General features: G+C 41.4%; 1 protein-coding gene across 4 annotated transcripts in view; it reads left to right on the top strand.

Annotated features, from left to right (window-relative positions):
- The first annotated feature begins 7,376 nt into the window (after positions 1-7,376).
- Positions 7,377-16,621, top strand: part of SENP5 (SUMO specific peptidase 5) — a 41,306-nt gene continuing 32,061 nt past the window's right edge. For all 4 annotated transcript variants that reach the window (XM_060150357.1, XM_060150356.1, XM_060150360.1 and 1 more), the window contains exon 1: positions 7,377-7,520. The gene's annotated coding sequence lies outside the window, so the exon portion shown is untranslated. The remainder of the gene's footprint in view (positions 7,521-16,621) is intronic.

Raw genomic sequence — 16,621 nt, 5'->3', positions numbered from 1 at the left:
CTCAAAATGGACTAGAGACCTAAATGTAAGACTGGACACTATAAAACTCTGAGAGGAAAACATAGGAAGAACACTCTTTGATATAAATCACAGCAAGATCTTTTTTGATCCACCTCCTAGAGTAATGGAAATAAAAATAAACAAATGAGACCTAATGAAACTTAAAATCTTTTGCACAGTAAAGGAAACCACAAACAAGACGAAAAGACAACCCTCAGAATGGGAGAAAATATTTGCAAACGAATCAACGGACAAAGGATCAATCTCCAAAATATATAAACAGCTCGTGCATCTCAATATTAAAAAAACAACGCAGTCCAAAAATGGGCAGAAGACCTAAATAGACCTTTCTCCAAAGAAGACATACAGATGGCCAAGAAGCACATGAAAAGATGCTCAACGTCACTAATTATTAGAGGAATGCAAATCAAAACTACAATGAGGTATCACCTCACACCACTTAGAATGGGCATCATCAGAAAATCTACAGACAACAAATGCTGGAGAGGGTGTGGAGAAAAGGGAACCCTCTTGCACTGTTGGTGGGAATGTAAACTGATACAGCCACTATGGAGAACAGTATGGAGGTTCCTTAAAAAACTAAAAATAGAATTACCATATGACCCAGCAATCCCACTATTGGGCATATACCCAGAGAAAACCGTAAGTCAAAAAGACACATGCACCCCAATGTTCATTGCAGCAGTATTCACAATAGCCAGGTTGGAAGCAACCTAAATGCCCATTCACAGATGAATGGATAAAGAAGATGTGGTACATATATACAATGGAATATTACTCAGCCATAAAAAGGAATGAAATTGGGTCATTTGTTGAGACGTGGATGGATCTAGAGACTGTCATACAGAGTGAAGTAAGTCAGAAAGAGAAAAACAAATATCGTATACTAACGCATATATGTGGAACCTAGAAAAATGGTACAGATGAACCGGTTTTCAGGGCAGTATTTGAGACACAGATGTAGAGAACAAATGTATGGACACCAAGGGGGGAAAGCTCGGGGGTGTGGGGTGGGGGGGTGAATTGGGAGATTGGGATTGACATGTATACACTGATGTGTATAAAATGGATGACTAATAAGAACCTGCTGTATAAAAATTTTTTTAAATTAAGAAAAAGAAAAAAAAGACCCCACACTTCCACTGAAGGGGGGCCAGGTTCGATCCCTGGTCAGGGAATTAAGATCCCACATGCTGTGTGACGTGGCCAAAAAAAAAAAAAAAAAAGATATCAACTCAGTGGTGAAGCACTGAAAGCATTCTTTTGAGAATCAGAATAAGGGAAGGATACCCATATTCACCACTTCGATTTAAATTTGAAGTTGAAGACCCTAGTTAGTGTACTAAGATAAAGAAAAGATGTAAGAACTGGAAAGTAAGATTAAAAACAACCCTGTCATTGGCAGATAAGGTTGAGAATGGTGGGAACCCAAAAGAATACATGATGAATTATTAGAATTAATAAGAAATTTAGCAAGTTTGCTGGATACAAAACCAATGTGCAGAAGTCAATTCTATTGCTAAACACTAGCAACAACTAGAAAATATAATCTTAAAAGTCTACCATTTATAAGAGATAAAAAATATAGAGTACCTAGTACTAATACCAAAAAAGCATATGAAGTTTATAAAGAAAATGTGAAGATTTTTTAAAATTTTATTGAAGTAAAGTGGATTTACAATGTGTTAATTTCTGCTGTACAGCAAAGCGATTCAGTTATACATATATACTTTTTCATATTCTTTTCCGTTATGGTTTATCACAGGATATTGAATATAGTTCCCTGTTTTATACAATAGGACCTTGTTGTTTATCCATCCTATATAGTAGTTTGCATTTGCTAATACCAAGTTCCAAATCCTTTACTCCCCCACCCACCCCCTTGGCAACCATAAGTCTGTTCTCTGTGAGTCTGTTTCTGTTTTGTAGATATGTTCATTTCTATTTTAGATTCCACACATAAGTAATATCATATGATATTTGTCTTTCTCTTTCTGACTTACTTCACTTAGTATGATAATCTCTAGGTCCATCCATGTTGCTACAAATAGCATTATTTCATTCTTATTTATGGCTGAGTAGTGTTCCATTGTATATATATATCACATCTTCTTTATCCATTCATCTGTTGATGGACATTTAGTTTGTTTCCATGTCTTGGCTATTGTGAATAGTGCTGCTATGAACATTGGGGTGCATGTATCTTTTCGAATTATAGTTTTGTCTGGATATATGCCCAGGAGTGGGATTGCTGGATCATATGGTAACTCTGTTTTTAGCTTTTTGAGGGACCTCCATACTGTTCTCCACAGTGGCTGCACCAACTTATATTTCCATCAACAGCATAGAAGTGTTCTCTTTTCTCCACAGCTTCTCCAACATTTATTATTTGTAGACTTTTTAATGATGGCCATTCTGCCTGATGTGAGGTGATACCTCATTGTTTTGATTTGCATTTCCCTAATAATTAGCGATGATGACCATCTTTTCATGTGCCTGTTGGCCATCTGTATGTCTTCTTTGGAGAAATGTCTAGAAAATGTAAAGATTTTATTGAAAGATTTAAATTTTTGGATTGGAAATTTCTTTATGGATAGTTTCAATTGTGCATGTTTAAAGAAAATTAAAATTATGAAACAATTCCATTTAACCCAGAGAAACATTGGTTCAAAATCTGAAATATATAGTCCCCTGAATTTTGGTATAACGAGGCACTTCCTAGGAGCCATGAAGTGGCTTGTGTACTAATCTAGCACCTTTGGATAGTTTTTGTTTGTATGAGCCATGCAGCCAATACCCATCCATTTGCTATTCCCAGTTCTTTGGGGGAACTGGTCCCTAGAGAGCCACATCTCCTTATTGGCTGCTAACCATTCTGCCAGTCAAGAAACTTCATCAAATTCTAGAAGCCTCTTCTCACTTGGAGTTTTGTTGTGAAAGTTAAATTTTGTGATGCCCATAAAATGTTTAGTGCATGGTAAGAGCTCAATTAATAGCTATTTACGTCTTTAAAAATATTCTAGAGGAACTTCCCTGGTGGTCCAGTGGGTAAGACTCCATGCTCCCAATGCAGGGGGTCTGGGGTTGAATCCTGGTCAGGGAACTAGATCCCACATGCATGCCACAACTAAGAGTATGCATGCTGCAATGAAGATCCCACGTGCTGCAACGAAGATCCCACATGCTGCAACAAAGACCCGGTGCAGCCAAAATAAATAAATTTTAAAAAAATACCTTCTAGGGACTTCCCTGGTGGTCCAGTGGTAAAGAATCCACCTTCCAATGCAGGGGACGCGGATTAAATCCCTGGTCAGGGAACTAAGATCCCACATGCCACGGTGCAACTAAGCCTGTGTGCCACAACTACTGAGCTCATGTGCCTCAACTAGAGCCCGCTTGCCACAAACTACATAGCCCATGCTCTCTGGAGCCTGTGCACCACAACTAGAGAAGAGAAAACCCGCAGGCCACAACTAGAAAGAAGCCCACACACTACAACGGAGAGCCTGCGCGCTGCAACGAAAGATCCCACATGCCTCAGTGAAGATCCTGTGTGCCACAACGAAGACACAACACAGCCAAAAATAAATAATAAATAAATCTTAAAAAAAATCTTCTAGAGGACAAACTTAGGGCAACCAAATGATAACCAAATAAAGTATGGAAAAAAGGTTCTTCACTGAGCAATGGATCTATATAAATATCTAAGTCTAAAGAAATGTCAGAATTATAGTTATAAACAGGAGGTATCATTTATACAGCTGGGCATTGTGGACATGATAGAACTGAGTTTTACAAGTCACTTTTGCTTCCAAATAGGATGTAGTAGGTTGCAGCAGGACAATGTGCCTGCTACAACAACCTTAAAAAATGCAGAATAAGTTAAAAACATCATATTTTAAAATATATTAGAGGACTGTGAAATGACTAAGACTTTTTACCTTATTTTACGTAAACTAAAATTCCAGAGAGGGGAGGGCCCTTCTGAGGTGAATTGATAATCAGTGGCTGTTTTCTTTTGTGGAAACATTTGCTGGTTCTAGTTACAGGCTGAGGATCAGTCTTAACCTAGGCAGAGGTTGTCTAGTGGGGCAAAGAAAACCCAGAGGAACTTTTGGTGGTCATGTGGGACTATTGGGGAAGTTTGAAAACCGGAAGAGCCTCAGTGCATGGCTGATTTTCTGCGTGGGGCATTTGCTGTGTTCGAGACCTCCTTGGGAGGCTGCGGACCTGGGCCAAAACTTTTTAAAAGTCATGGTGTTTAGGAAACCATGCCCCATTAGAGGGACATGGCCTCCTCAAACACATGGCTACTCTCTCCCTCGAAACATTTCTCATATTTTGAAGCTGAATAGCTGGAGGTGAAAAAGCTAAGCTCAATGTCTCTAAAGAACTGAACTGAATAGTACTGTAGTATTTCAGGTCTGAGGAGATATACCCCGGAGGAACATGGATGAACCAGAAGTGGAATGAGTCTAAGTAAGAAGGAAACCTTGCCAAGACCCAGCTCGATCCCTAATTAGATTGTGATTATCAGACCCTCACTCTATCAACCTAATGGAGGGAAGGGGGAACTCTCACTGGGAGATGATATCATGTGGTAGCTCACTCTACAGTTCTTTTATACACACTGTCTGGCACAGAAGAAAACATTACCAAGTCTGTGAAGAGGCAGGAAAACATAATAATCACAAGAGAAAAATGAACCATTGAACTGGACCAACAGATGATTAAAATGTTGAAGTTAGCAGACAAAGAATGAAAAACAAAAACAAAAAACTGATGAATAAGATAAAACAGAGGAAAAGATGAACAAAATGGATGAAAAGATGGAGACTTTCAATGGATAACGAATCTATTTTAAAAATTATAAAAACAAATCAAATTCTAAAATTGAAAATACAATATTAAAAATTAAGAACAGGGCTTCCCTGGTGGCGCAGTGGTTGAGAGTCCGCCTGCCGATGCAGGGGACGCCGGTTCGTGCCCTGGTCTGGGAAGATCCCACATGCCGCGGAGCGGCTGGGTCCGTGAGCCATGGCTGCTGAGCCTGTGTGTCCGGAGCCTGTGCTCCGCAACGGGAGAGGCCACAACAGTGAGAGGCCCGCGTACCACAAAAAAAAAAAAAAAAAAAATTAAGAACACTGTGCAGATTTGATAACAGACTGGAGATTATAGAAGAGAGAATTAGTAAACTCAAAAACAGGTCCATAGAAAACATTCAAACTGAAATGTCAAGAGACAAAAAAAAGATGATACAAAGTATGAAACATATGGTGAACAAGGTCAAATAATCTTACATATGTAATTGGACTCCCAGAGGAACAGAGATAAGAGAATGGAGCAAAAACAATAGTCGAAGAGACAATGGCTGAGAATTTCCCCAAACTGATGAAAGATGTCAACCCACAAATTAGAGAAGCTCAGGGAAACCCAGGCCAGATAAATAAAAGGAAAACCACAGTAGGGAACAAAATAGTCAAATGGCTGAAAATCAACAACAAAGAGAAAATATTAAAAAGCAGCTAGAACTTTCTCTTTGTGCAGCTGTCTCTACACTGGGGACTCTTTCCTCTGAACTCTAGCTGCTTTGGCGTCTTCCCCTCAACACAAGGAGACCACCAGGCTCCTCTTGGTTTCCCCTACCTGTGACTGTCCTGGAGACTCTTGCCAGGCAGTAAACTGGTGCATTTGGGGGGGGCTCACCCCATTTATTGTCCATCTCTCAGGGATCACCATTCTTTTTTGCCTTATGTCAAATGTTTTTTAAATGTTGTTTCAGGGACTTCCCTAGTGGTCCAGTGGCTAAGACTCCGCGCTCCCAATACAGGGGGCCCGGGTTCGATCTCTGGTCAGGGAACTAGATCCCACATGCCACAACTAAGAGTTCACATGCCGCAACTAAAGATCCCGCATACTACAACTAAGATTCTGCATGCTCCAACTAAAAGATCCTACATGCTGCCAATGAAGATCTTGCGTGCCGCAACTAAGACCCAGTGCATCCAAATAAATAAATAAACAGCTATTAAAAAATAAATAAATGTTGCATATTTCTTGTCTGGTTTTTTAGTTGTTACAGTTGGAAGGGTAAAATCTGATTTCTTATTCCATCTTGGCTGGAAGTGGAAATCTCAAAAAGATTTACTTTTAAACTGAGGAAATGTGCCAAGCTGAGCTTACATATATACTATTAAAACTCAATAACTACAGAAATTGTTTATAAGGAAGACCAAGAAAAGCTTTTGTTTGTAAAGGACTACTTTATCACTGGCATTGGTTAGAATTTGCTGACACGTGTGATGATTAAAAGCAAACCACACTGTAGTCGCTTTTATTATTTTTTTAACCTTCTTTACAGTCAATGCACACCCTTATTGCTTGTGCCTGGGGCACAAGGCTCCCGGCACCCCACCCTTGGTATTCCATAGTATACATCTCCACTCTATTCCAAAAATCGAATATGGCCAAAATTGAATTCATCTTCCACAATAAATCTAGTATTATTATATTTTCCACCTATCAGGATATCGTATTAAAATTATGTATGTCTCCCCACAATTAGACTGAGGGCTTGCAAGAGAAATATTACTTCATGTTCACATTAAAAAAAAAATGCTTGTTGAAAGAATCGTGCTTTAATATAACAGACTGAAGTCACTTTCCTCTTTGTTCAGAAAAAGAATAATAGATTTATTGCACAGACTTACTAAGCACTTGTAGTCCAGTCACTATTTGGTGCTGGCTGGGGCTACAATGGTGAATAAGACCAGGTTCTTGCCCTCCTGGGGAAGTGTTCTCAGTTGAGGAGAGGCGGGTCAGAGATATAGAGGCACATCGCAATGCCAAGGGGAAAGATCACCATGGAAAAACCAGAGAAGAAAAGCTTGGGCCAGGCCTCAAAGTGCAGCCAGAGCAGGAATGTGGTCCTTCGCTTTTGACCAAAGGGAAAAAGGATTAGTGGAGGGAGACGCCGTATAGTAGCTACGGTTTGCCTTAGCCCTATGGGGGTTAAAAACTTGAGAGCAGGCTGTAAAGAAGTCTCAAACCCGTTCTGCAATGTTCAGATCGCAGTTTCTACAATCCTCACGCGCCACGAGGAAAGAGCCGAGTCCGCGACCAAAAGCGGAGTCCTGACGCCAGGGGCGCGGATCGTCAGAAAGACGTCCCGGGCGGGCGGGGGAGCGTTCGCCGCCGGAAGTGGAGGGAAGGCGGGGCCACGCCCCCAGCGCCGAGCCCTTGCTTCCCTCCCCCGTCCCCTGCACGCGGCGCGGGCGGGGCTGAGGCGGAAGGGCACCGAAGAAGGTGACGTTGTAAGTGAGCGCCGGCTTCTCGGCAGTGGCTCCAGAGGAAGCTCGGCGGCTGTGGCCGTTGTAAGCAGGCCGGACGTCTGCTGGCTGACGGGCTTCCCCCTAAAGCTGGCGAAGGCGGGGCCGCAGTCCGAACTGCCGCAGTATCTGGACCCACGGCGGGGCAGGTGCCGGCAGCGAGGGACGTAGGTAAGCGGGAGCCCGGGTGTCAAATACGGCGAATGACTGACGGACCAGGCTGGCTGGCCATTCTCGCGCCAGTGCGCGCCAGCTCAGCACCCTGGCCTGGAGGCCTCGAGCGCTGCTCTTCCCCCACCGCCGAACCAGAGGCAGCGGATTTCTCCCCGGGCGCTGTTGTGCCTTTCTGGGGGCGGGGAAGGAGCTCGTCCCGAGGGACCAGTGTCCCCTTTTTCTCGCCAGTCCGAGCTGTACGACGCAGAAGCGGAGAGGGCTAGCGCCCCCGGCCGCTCTTCCTGAAGCCGGGGGAATCTTTGAGCGGAAGAGCTGCTGGTAGAGGTCCTCCAGCTCCTGCCGTCTTGGGTTTTATTTGTTCGGACAATTCTGCTTCCTTCCTGCCTTTGGTTCCATCCTCACACTCCTGGGACCCTGTTCTAGTGAACGGGTATGGCACAATTGAACATTTGGGCGGTGGGAAGCCTGTTTTTCCCTTCTGTTTATGCTAGGCAGTATCAACCCCCGTTACAGTGTATGACCACTCTTTTGGGGGAGGAGGGGTGCGGAGAGGATGTCGGAGATAAGGGTTTTGGACTTGGAGTTCGAAAAGCTGGAGTTCGAAAAGCAGAATTGAAATCCTGGCCTGCCACTTGCTGGTGGCTTTAATCTTGTGTAGACATTTTTAACCCATATAAAGTGGAACTTTCTTATACCTATATAAATTAGTTGGGAGAATTAAATGAAATGAAGAAAGCAGAACGTTAATCATGAAATATTTTGGGAATCAGGTTAAAGTCGGTTTAAGAATACCCAGGACGCTTAATGGTAGGTTCTTAATTATGTCTTTTACCCAGAATAACTACGCTTGGTATGGAGAAGGGTGCCAGAAGAGATACTAGGATCTTGTGGTTAAAAGCTAACTGCAGTCTCTGCTTTGGGTCGGGCAGCATTAGAAAGAAAAGAGTTGCTCCTAGTCACCCAGAGGTCTCATGCTTATTGATTACACATTATTAGTGTATGAGGGATGACCTAAATCAGTTTTGCTTCTTGCTCAGTATGTCTAGTGGGCCCTTTCTAGGAGAAAAGCTGGGAGGGGCTTCATTCACACCTTGGCCCTCTTTAGAAGGAATTCTTTGCACGTTTCTGAGGACTCCTCCCTCTGCTTCTAAAGCATTTCATGTTAATTGAAAATGTTCAGAGAATAAATATAAGGACTTGAATCCTTTGAGTGGCTGAACATTACAGTTCTAAGTTAATATGAGGAGATACCTTTCTCTGTATTGGTGAGAGAAGACCATTCCCTGCTCTGAAGTTTAAGTAGACCCTAAGAGAAGTGTTTGGGGAGGGGAGAAGGGAGATGCAATCAGTGACTTGAGTGAGTAGCACCTGTTCTTACAGTTGCTTGGTCAGACAAATTAAGGATACTTGCCTTCCCTCATTGGAGTGTGATGATGCTCAGTGAAGCATGATGAAGTGCAATCTTCAGTTCCTTTGACACAGCATTGTCAATTTGGAATTTTAAGTCATGGATACGGAAGGGACCTTGAGGGTCATCTAATCCAGTGGTTCCAAAACCTGCAGGGACATCAGAATCAGTTGGGGAATTAAAACAAAACCCCAGATGCCCAGACACCACCTTAATAGATCTGAAATGGGACCTGGGTATTTGCGATTTTTAAAAAGCTTTTCAGGTGATATTCACCATTTGAAAACGCAGATTTTAGTTTATAAACAGGCTCAGAGAGGTGAAGTGTCAATTAGTTTGTTGCCTATGCTTTTTTTTTTTTAATTTATTTATTGTATTTATTTTTTTGACCGCGTTGCATCTTCGTTGCTGTGCGCGGGCTTTAGTTGCAGCGAGTGGGTCTTCGTTGCGGTGCGTGGGCTTCTTATTGTGGTGGCTTCTCTTGTTGCGGAGCATGGGCTCTAGGCACGTGGGCTTCAGTAGTTGTGGTGCCTGGGCTCAGTAGTTGTGGCTCGCGGGCTCTAGAGCACAGGCTCAGTAGTTGTGGCACATGGGCTTAGTTGCTCCATGGCATGTGGGATCTTCCCGGACCAGGGCTTGAACCCATGTTCTCTGCATTGGCAGGCGGATTCTTAACCACTGAGCCACCAGGGAAACCCTGTTGCCTATGCTTTTTAAATTTCTTTCTCTTTTTCTTCCTTTCCTTAACAAATAACCTTACTTGAATCAATAGTACTATTTCAGGTTTTGTATCTCTGAGAGCACAGAAGGGGAAAAAAGTCATTTGTCAGTAGCTCTATGTAATTCTGTTTTCATAGTTCCCTATGCAATTAGACTCCTTAATACTCTTTAATGAAAGTATTAGATTTTACAGTAAAATTTTTTACTAAATGTTGCTCAGGTTTTTTTGTTGTTGGCAGAATTATATAAAGACCATATCATTTTATAAATCAGTTTCTTAGTAGACTTTTATGCCAAGCCTTCATAAACCATGGAAGAATTCCAGTTAAAGAATATTTTCACTTTTGTTCTGGCTTGTCATAAACTCACTGTACTGTCCACAGGTTTCTCTCCACCACCATCCCCCACAATGCTGGTATGCATGACCTCTTATTTTGTGTCACTAGCCAGCTTCCTATGGAACTCAATTTGAGAACTGTTAGAGAAGCCCTATAACTTCTCTAATTGCCTTATAAACACCTGATTTAACCAGAGGCTCTTGGTATTGCCTTAAGCTTGTCCTTGAATTTTTAGTCCCTTTTTCTTTTTTGGTTAATTGTACCGTGCCACTGATTTAAAGAATTTGATAGATATCTAGAAAGGATGAACTGATAAGGAAGTAACAGTGCCTCATATGTATTTTTCTTGCCCATTACAGTGAAAATGTCGTGATTTTTTTAGGGGGGTGGTTAATATTTTCAGCATTCTTAAGGTAATAGATCAGGCAGAGTTGAACATTCTCTTTTGGGGAGATACATTCATTAGCAAATTATTCTTTGAATAAGAATCACTGAAACGATGAAAAGGCTGTGTTAGTAGAGCCAGAAATGGACCGTACATCACAAATCCTCTAAAGGAAGATGCTGAATTATTTTCTTTTTAAAAATGACCCTGTTTATAGCATGTTAACTTCCTACAACCAGATGACACAAGGGCATTCTGAATTCACTGATTAACAAAGCCATGTTAACAGAGAGGTAATCTATAAATTCAGCATCTAGAGAGACATATGGTATGTGTTTAAGATGAAAAACCAAGTCACTGAGTCTCTAATTTTTTTTTTTTTTTTTTTTTTTTTGGCCAAGCCGTGTGGCATGTGGGATCATAGTTCCCTGACCAGGGATTGAACCTGAGCCCCCTGCATTGGAAGCGTGGAGTCTTAACCACTGGACCACCAGAGAAGTCCCTCTAAATTTTTTAATTTTGTGTCTGAAATACCTTAATTCTGAAGCCTAAAAATTGGTGAATTTCAGATTCTGACAGAATACACTTTTCAAGTAGAGGTATTGAGAAAGGATAAATGGGAACCCAGGGTTCACAATTTTAATGTAAACTGATATTATGGATTTAACAGAAATAAAGGCAGGGGGAGGGTAGTGACAACTTGAAGACCCCATGAGAAGTGGAGTTTAGAAGTCACTTGCTGGTCCTTGAGGCAGTCTTCTCTGTCTGTAAGGACTTGAGACCAAAATTGGATATTTAACTTAATCTGCTTTATGTGTGTTAGCTGAATGTACCTATCACCAGTAGGTACCATAAATGTACAAGTCTCCAGTTCTCAATCTGGACCTTTTTATGGTTCATTCATGTCCTCTGATGCCAATGGGCAATACATTTTATTTTTGTTTTGTTTTGTTTTGTTTTGCGGTACGCGGGCCTCTCACTGTTGTGGCCTCTCCCGTTGTGGAGCACAGGCTTCGGACGCGCAGGCTCAGTGGCCACGGCTCACGGGCCCAGCCGCTCCACGGCATGTGGGATCCTCCCGGACCAGGGCACGAACCCGTGTCCCCTGCATCGCAGGCGGACTCTCAACCACTGCACCACCAGGGAAGCCCTTTGTTTTGTTTTTAATCTTGTTTCCTACTACAAACCATTCATTCTGTCTCATTTTTTGGGGGGGGGCGGATAACCTCTCCCCTGTTTATTCACTACACAGCAGCTATTCTCATTACTTCTTATTACCTACAGGAGAAAGAACTTTTTCATAGTGATGCTTCAGTTAATCTGTACAGTGGTTGCACTGCAAAATTTTACTCAAATAAATATTGAACCCCTCAAGGATTGTTCAGACTTCAGGCTGTCCTAGGGTCAGTGAGTATCTAATAAGAGTTGAAAGCTCACTTCTGTTTCCCTTGTGTGTGTGTTTTATCTTTTTTCTTAAAAACCATATTTGCTTTGCTCTTTATTTTATTATTATTATGACTTGACCACACCCCATGGCTTATGGGATCTTAGTTCCCCGACCAGGGATTGAACCTTGGTCCTCAGCAGTGAAAGCGTGGAGTCCCAACCACTGGACCACCAAGGAATTCCCTATTTTATCTTTGAAGGAATGTTGGTATTTGGTGAACACATAACAGTATGGCCGAGAATACAGGAGCAGAAATGTTAAGGGACCCCATGTGGAGGTTGCTTTTAATTTTAATTACATGTACTCTGAGTTCATGCTTGGGATATGTTGATTTTAGGGTACTCTGGCTGGACTCTTATTGGAGAACCTTCAACAGTATTATCTTTGTCTTTTTTCTTTGGCTAGGTAGATTTCCCAAAGAAGAATCTTCAGATCTCCTGCTTGGAGCTTATAAGCTGGGTTGTCAACAGTCTTGTAGCTAAACTGGGGGAAATGGTAGAGGTCTTAGCATTCAGTATGTAAACACTCATGTTCATTTAACTCAACTATTTTCAGTATGGTACCCTCATTCTCAACTGGACCAGATGTTTTCCAGTCCAGGAATCCTTTGTTTTTCCTTTAGAGCTGCGTTATCCAATGTGGTAGCCACTAGCCAAATGTAGCAACTTAAATTTAAATGAGTAAAATTAAATATTTCGTTCCTCAGTTGCACTACACACATTTCAAGTGGTCAGTAACCACATGTTTCCAGAGACTATCATATGGGGCAGGGCAGATACAGAATATTTCTATCATTGCAGAACTCCTGTTGGCCAGTGCTGTTTTAGTCTAGAAAGTAACACTCCAGGCTTCTGCAAGGATCAGGGAGGGGCAGTTGGCTGGTTTTTGTGGCGAGTAGAAGGGTATCTAAATGATTTGATTTATCCTCTTGTTTTTAGCACCATGTTCACACCCCACTTACAGAACTTCCTGCTGCCAATTCCTGACCTGTTTTGAGGCACTGTTGTATAAATTGGATTGCTTTCCTTCTTGCAAGCTTGACATTTAACTTTCTTTTTTTTTAAATTAATTAATTTATTTTTGGCTGCATTGGGTCTTTGTTGCTGCATGCGGGCTTTTTCTAGTTGCAGCGAGCAGGGGCTACTCTTTGTTGCGGTGCGCAGGCTTCTTATTGCAGTGGCTTCTCTTGTTGCAGAGCCCGGGCTCTAGGCGTGTGGGCTTCAGTAGTTGTGGCACGTGGGCTCAGTAGTTGTGGCTCGCGGGCTTAGTTGCTCCGCGGCATGTGGGATCTTCCCAGACCAGGGCTTGAACCCGTGTCCCCTGCGTTGGCAGGTGGATTCTTAACCACTGCGCCACCAGGGAAGCCCTGATTTTTATATTATTAATTAATTTATTTGGGAGGCACAAAAGGGCAGATACATGTATATTTTCTTATTTTTTCTTTTATGAAAGGTGGCTATATATAATATAGAAAAGAATTAACCTTGCACAAAAAGAAAGCCTTTATCCTTGGCTTTAAGGAGGTAATCTCTAAACCCTTGGAATGTTATGTCTGATTGGAGTGTCTTTATTTGCCTGTGGGCCTTGGGTCACTGATAATCTAACAATATGATATAGGATGGGGATTGGCCATGCCAGAAAAACCAACAGTGTGATTTAGGGTAATGACTTTGATATCAGTCGATCTCCAGAGGGGTTGAAGACTGAGCTCAGTCGTGTGGGCAATCAGTTATGCCTATGAACCCCCATAAAAACTCTGGACATCAAGGCTTAGGTGAGCTTCACTGGCTGGCAGTTCTTGTCACACTTTGTCACACATTGGTGCTGGGAAAGTAATGCTGTCTCTACTCCATGGGGAGAGGACAAATGGAAGCGCCTCATTTGTTACTTCCCCTAGACTCTGCACTATATAGTTCTTCACTTGGATGATTTTAATCCACAGTCTTCAGCTGTAATAAGCCATAACTATTAACAGTTTTTAGTGAGTTCTGTGCGTCCTTCTGACAAAGTATCAGACCTGAGGGTGGTTTTGGAAACTCCCTGAACTTTCAGTTGTTGTCAGAAGTGAGGGTGATCTTGTGTGGACTGTTCTCCCTAACTGTACATTGGCTAAACTATTGCAGTGGTTTACCATTGATACTCATTTGAACTCTGCTTTTTTCATTTAAACCGGAAATTACTCCATGTTAGTTCATAGACCTTATCCTTATTCTGTTACAGCTTCATTCATTGTACAGATGAACCATAGTTTATGCAACCACTGCCCTATGTATGGGCATTTAGGTTGTTTCCAGTATTTTGCAATTACAGACAGTGTTGCAGTGAATAACCATGTACTATGTATTTTCATTATTATTGGAGATGTATCTTCAGGGTAAATTCCTAAAAGTGGAGTTGTTGGATTAAAAGGTGAATACTTGTATGGTTTTGTTAGATATTACCAAATTCCCCTCCAAAATGATTTTATCAGTTTGTATTCCCAACCAGCACAGTATGAAAGTCTTTTTTCTCCCACCAACAAAACATGTTGCTATAACTTTTGCCAAATTTTTTTGAGGTATAATTGACATATATTAGTTTCAGGTGTACAACATAATGGTTTAACATTTGTATACATTGCAAAATAATTACAATAAGTCTAGTTAAATCCATCACCATACTTAGCTCCCCACCCCCCAAATTTTTTTTCTTGCGATGAGGGCTTTACTTTTAGCGGCTTTCAAATATGCAATACAGTATTATTAACTATAGTCACCATGCTGTACAGTACATCGTCATGAATGACTTGTTTATATGTTTATTTATGGAGGTTTGTACCTTTGACTCCTTTCACCCATTTTGCCTATCTCCCAAACCCCCTTGACAATTTTTTAATGCATGAAGTTGAACATCTTTACTTATGTTTAAGGGCCATTTAAAAAGATTTATTTGTGAATTGTTTCATTATGTCTTTTTCCCATTTTTCCATCAGCCTTTTCCTTTATCCCTCAATTTAAGATATTAAATATTAGTAATATTAGCCCTTTACTTTCTATTGAGTTTTTCATTTTTGCTATTTTAAGTGTCCTAAGCTCCTTTATTTTTTTAACTGTTCCTTTAAAAAAAAAATCCCATTCTTTTTTTCCCCAGTGGATGTAATGTTTTCTTCTTTGAGGATAGCATTGGGGTTTTTTTTCTTCTCTCTTTTTAAAAAAAAATTGTAAAATATACATAACATAAAATTTACCATTTAAATCATTTTTAGGTATACAGTTCAGTGGCATTAAATACATTCTTATTGCTGTGCAACCATCACCACCATCCATCCTGAGACCTATTTTAATTTTCCTAAACTGAAGCTCTTCACATTAAACAATAACTTCCCTTCTCTCCCCTTCTCAGGTTTTTTAAGTTGACTTCTCTAAATATGCTTTTGCTTTTTATCTGTTTGTTTTTGTCTACTTTTTATCCCTGGAAGTGTGGTGATTCTTAGTTATGCTGTCTTTTGACCACTAAGAAGTTGGTTGGAGGTTCTGAGCTTGTGGTGGGACTTGTCACTTGTGGGGTGCACTGTGGGCCATGCTGGGCCATTCTGTGGGGGCATACCTGTACTTATATATTTTCTTGTGGAATAATCAGTTTCTCTGAAGAAGAATCTTCCAATCTCCTGCTTGGACGGGAAAGACAGACTGCCAGCGTTTTGGGAGATGAGTGGGAAAGTGTTGTGGGGTCTTATATTCAATATATAATTCCATCTTCAAACTGTTCCTGGGATCCCCTTGTCTGCAGAACTTCCTTTCTGAAGGAGAAACTTCTAATCTTGGGTTGGGGAGGGACAGTTACCTGCTATGCGGAGTTGGGGAGGGATTTGGGGGTTTCATTGCTTCTTAAACTTTGGGGTAATTGTTTGGGCCTGTGTAGTTGTGTCATCCCCAAATATCAGTATCTGTTGGTCTTTTTGAATGATCTATCCCTACCCAACCCCCTGCCCACCCCCAGAACTGATCTCCTCCTTTGGGGTATAAACTTTTCTGGGAGCTGAGTGAGGAAAGAGGTTGGGGAGAAATTCCCTATGTAAACTGATTTATCCTCCTGTTTGTACCCCTGCCCTCAGTTGTACATGATGTGCCTGACTGTTCTAGTTCATTCCCTTGAGTAAGTGAAACTTTGATCATCTGCCATGGTAGGAGAAGGGATCTTAGAGTCTAATTGCTTCTTATTCAGACTTTCAACCAGTCCTTCCTTTTTCAGCTGTCCTCCATTCCCTGACCTTCATAGGTATTGTTGCTCTTGGTTCCTGAGCCTTTCTGAGGTCCTGTAACTTGCTGCTTGGCTTCCCCTACTGCTGGCTTAGATTTCAGCTCTTTTGGCTGGCTAAGTCTGTTATCACTCATTCATCTGCTTTCTTCTTTCAGCAGTTTTATTGCTCGTCTCCTTTTTTGTTGTCATTGTCCCTGAGAGGTTTTGCCTTTTTAAAAACTGCATTTCTGTCATCTTAATGGGATTTGGAAAGGAAGCAGAAGTAAACATGTGTTCAGTCCTCTTCTCCCCTCTGCCCCGCCCCCAGAGAAAACTGATGCACAGAAAGGTAATACAGCTTTTCCTAGTAAGTTATTAGTAGGCTGAAATTAGGATATTGGTTTTTGATTCTTCTCTTCCACCTGCAGTGGCTGGTGCCTTTCTTTCTAGGCTAAAGAGCCTTCAGTAATGTTAGATCTTATTAAGTCTGAGGGGAAATCATGTTTGTTTGTTTTTAATATTTATTTATTTGGATGTGCTGGGTCTTAGTTGCAGCACGCAGGATCTTCGTTGCGGCATGCG

The sequence above is a fragment of the Lagenorhynchus albirostris genome, chromosome 5 (assembly GCF_949774975.1).
Source record: "Lagenorhynchus albirostris chromosome 5, mLagAlb1.1, whole genome shotgun sequence".
NCBI classification, from domain to species: Eukaryota; Metazoa; Chordata; class Mammalia; order Artiodactyla; family Delphinidae; genus Lagenorhynchus; species Lagenorhynchus albirostris.
This window is presented reverse-complemented; position numbering and strand designations above follow the sequence as displayed.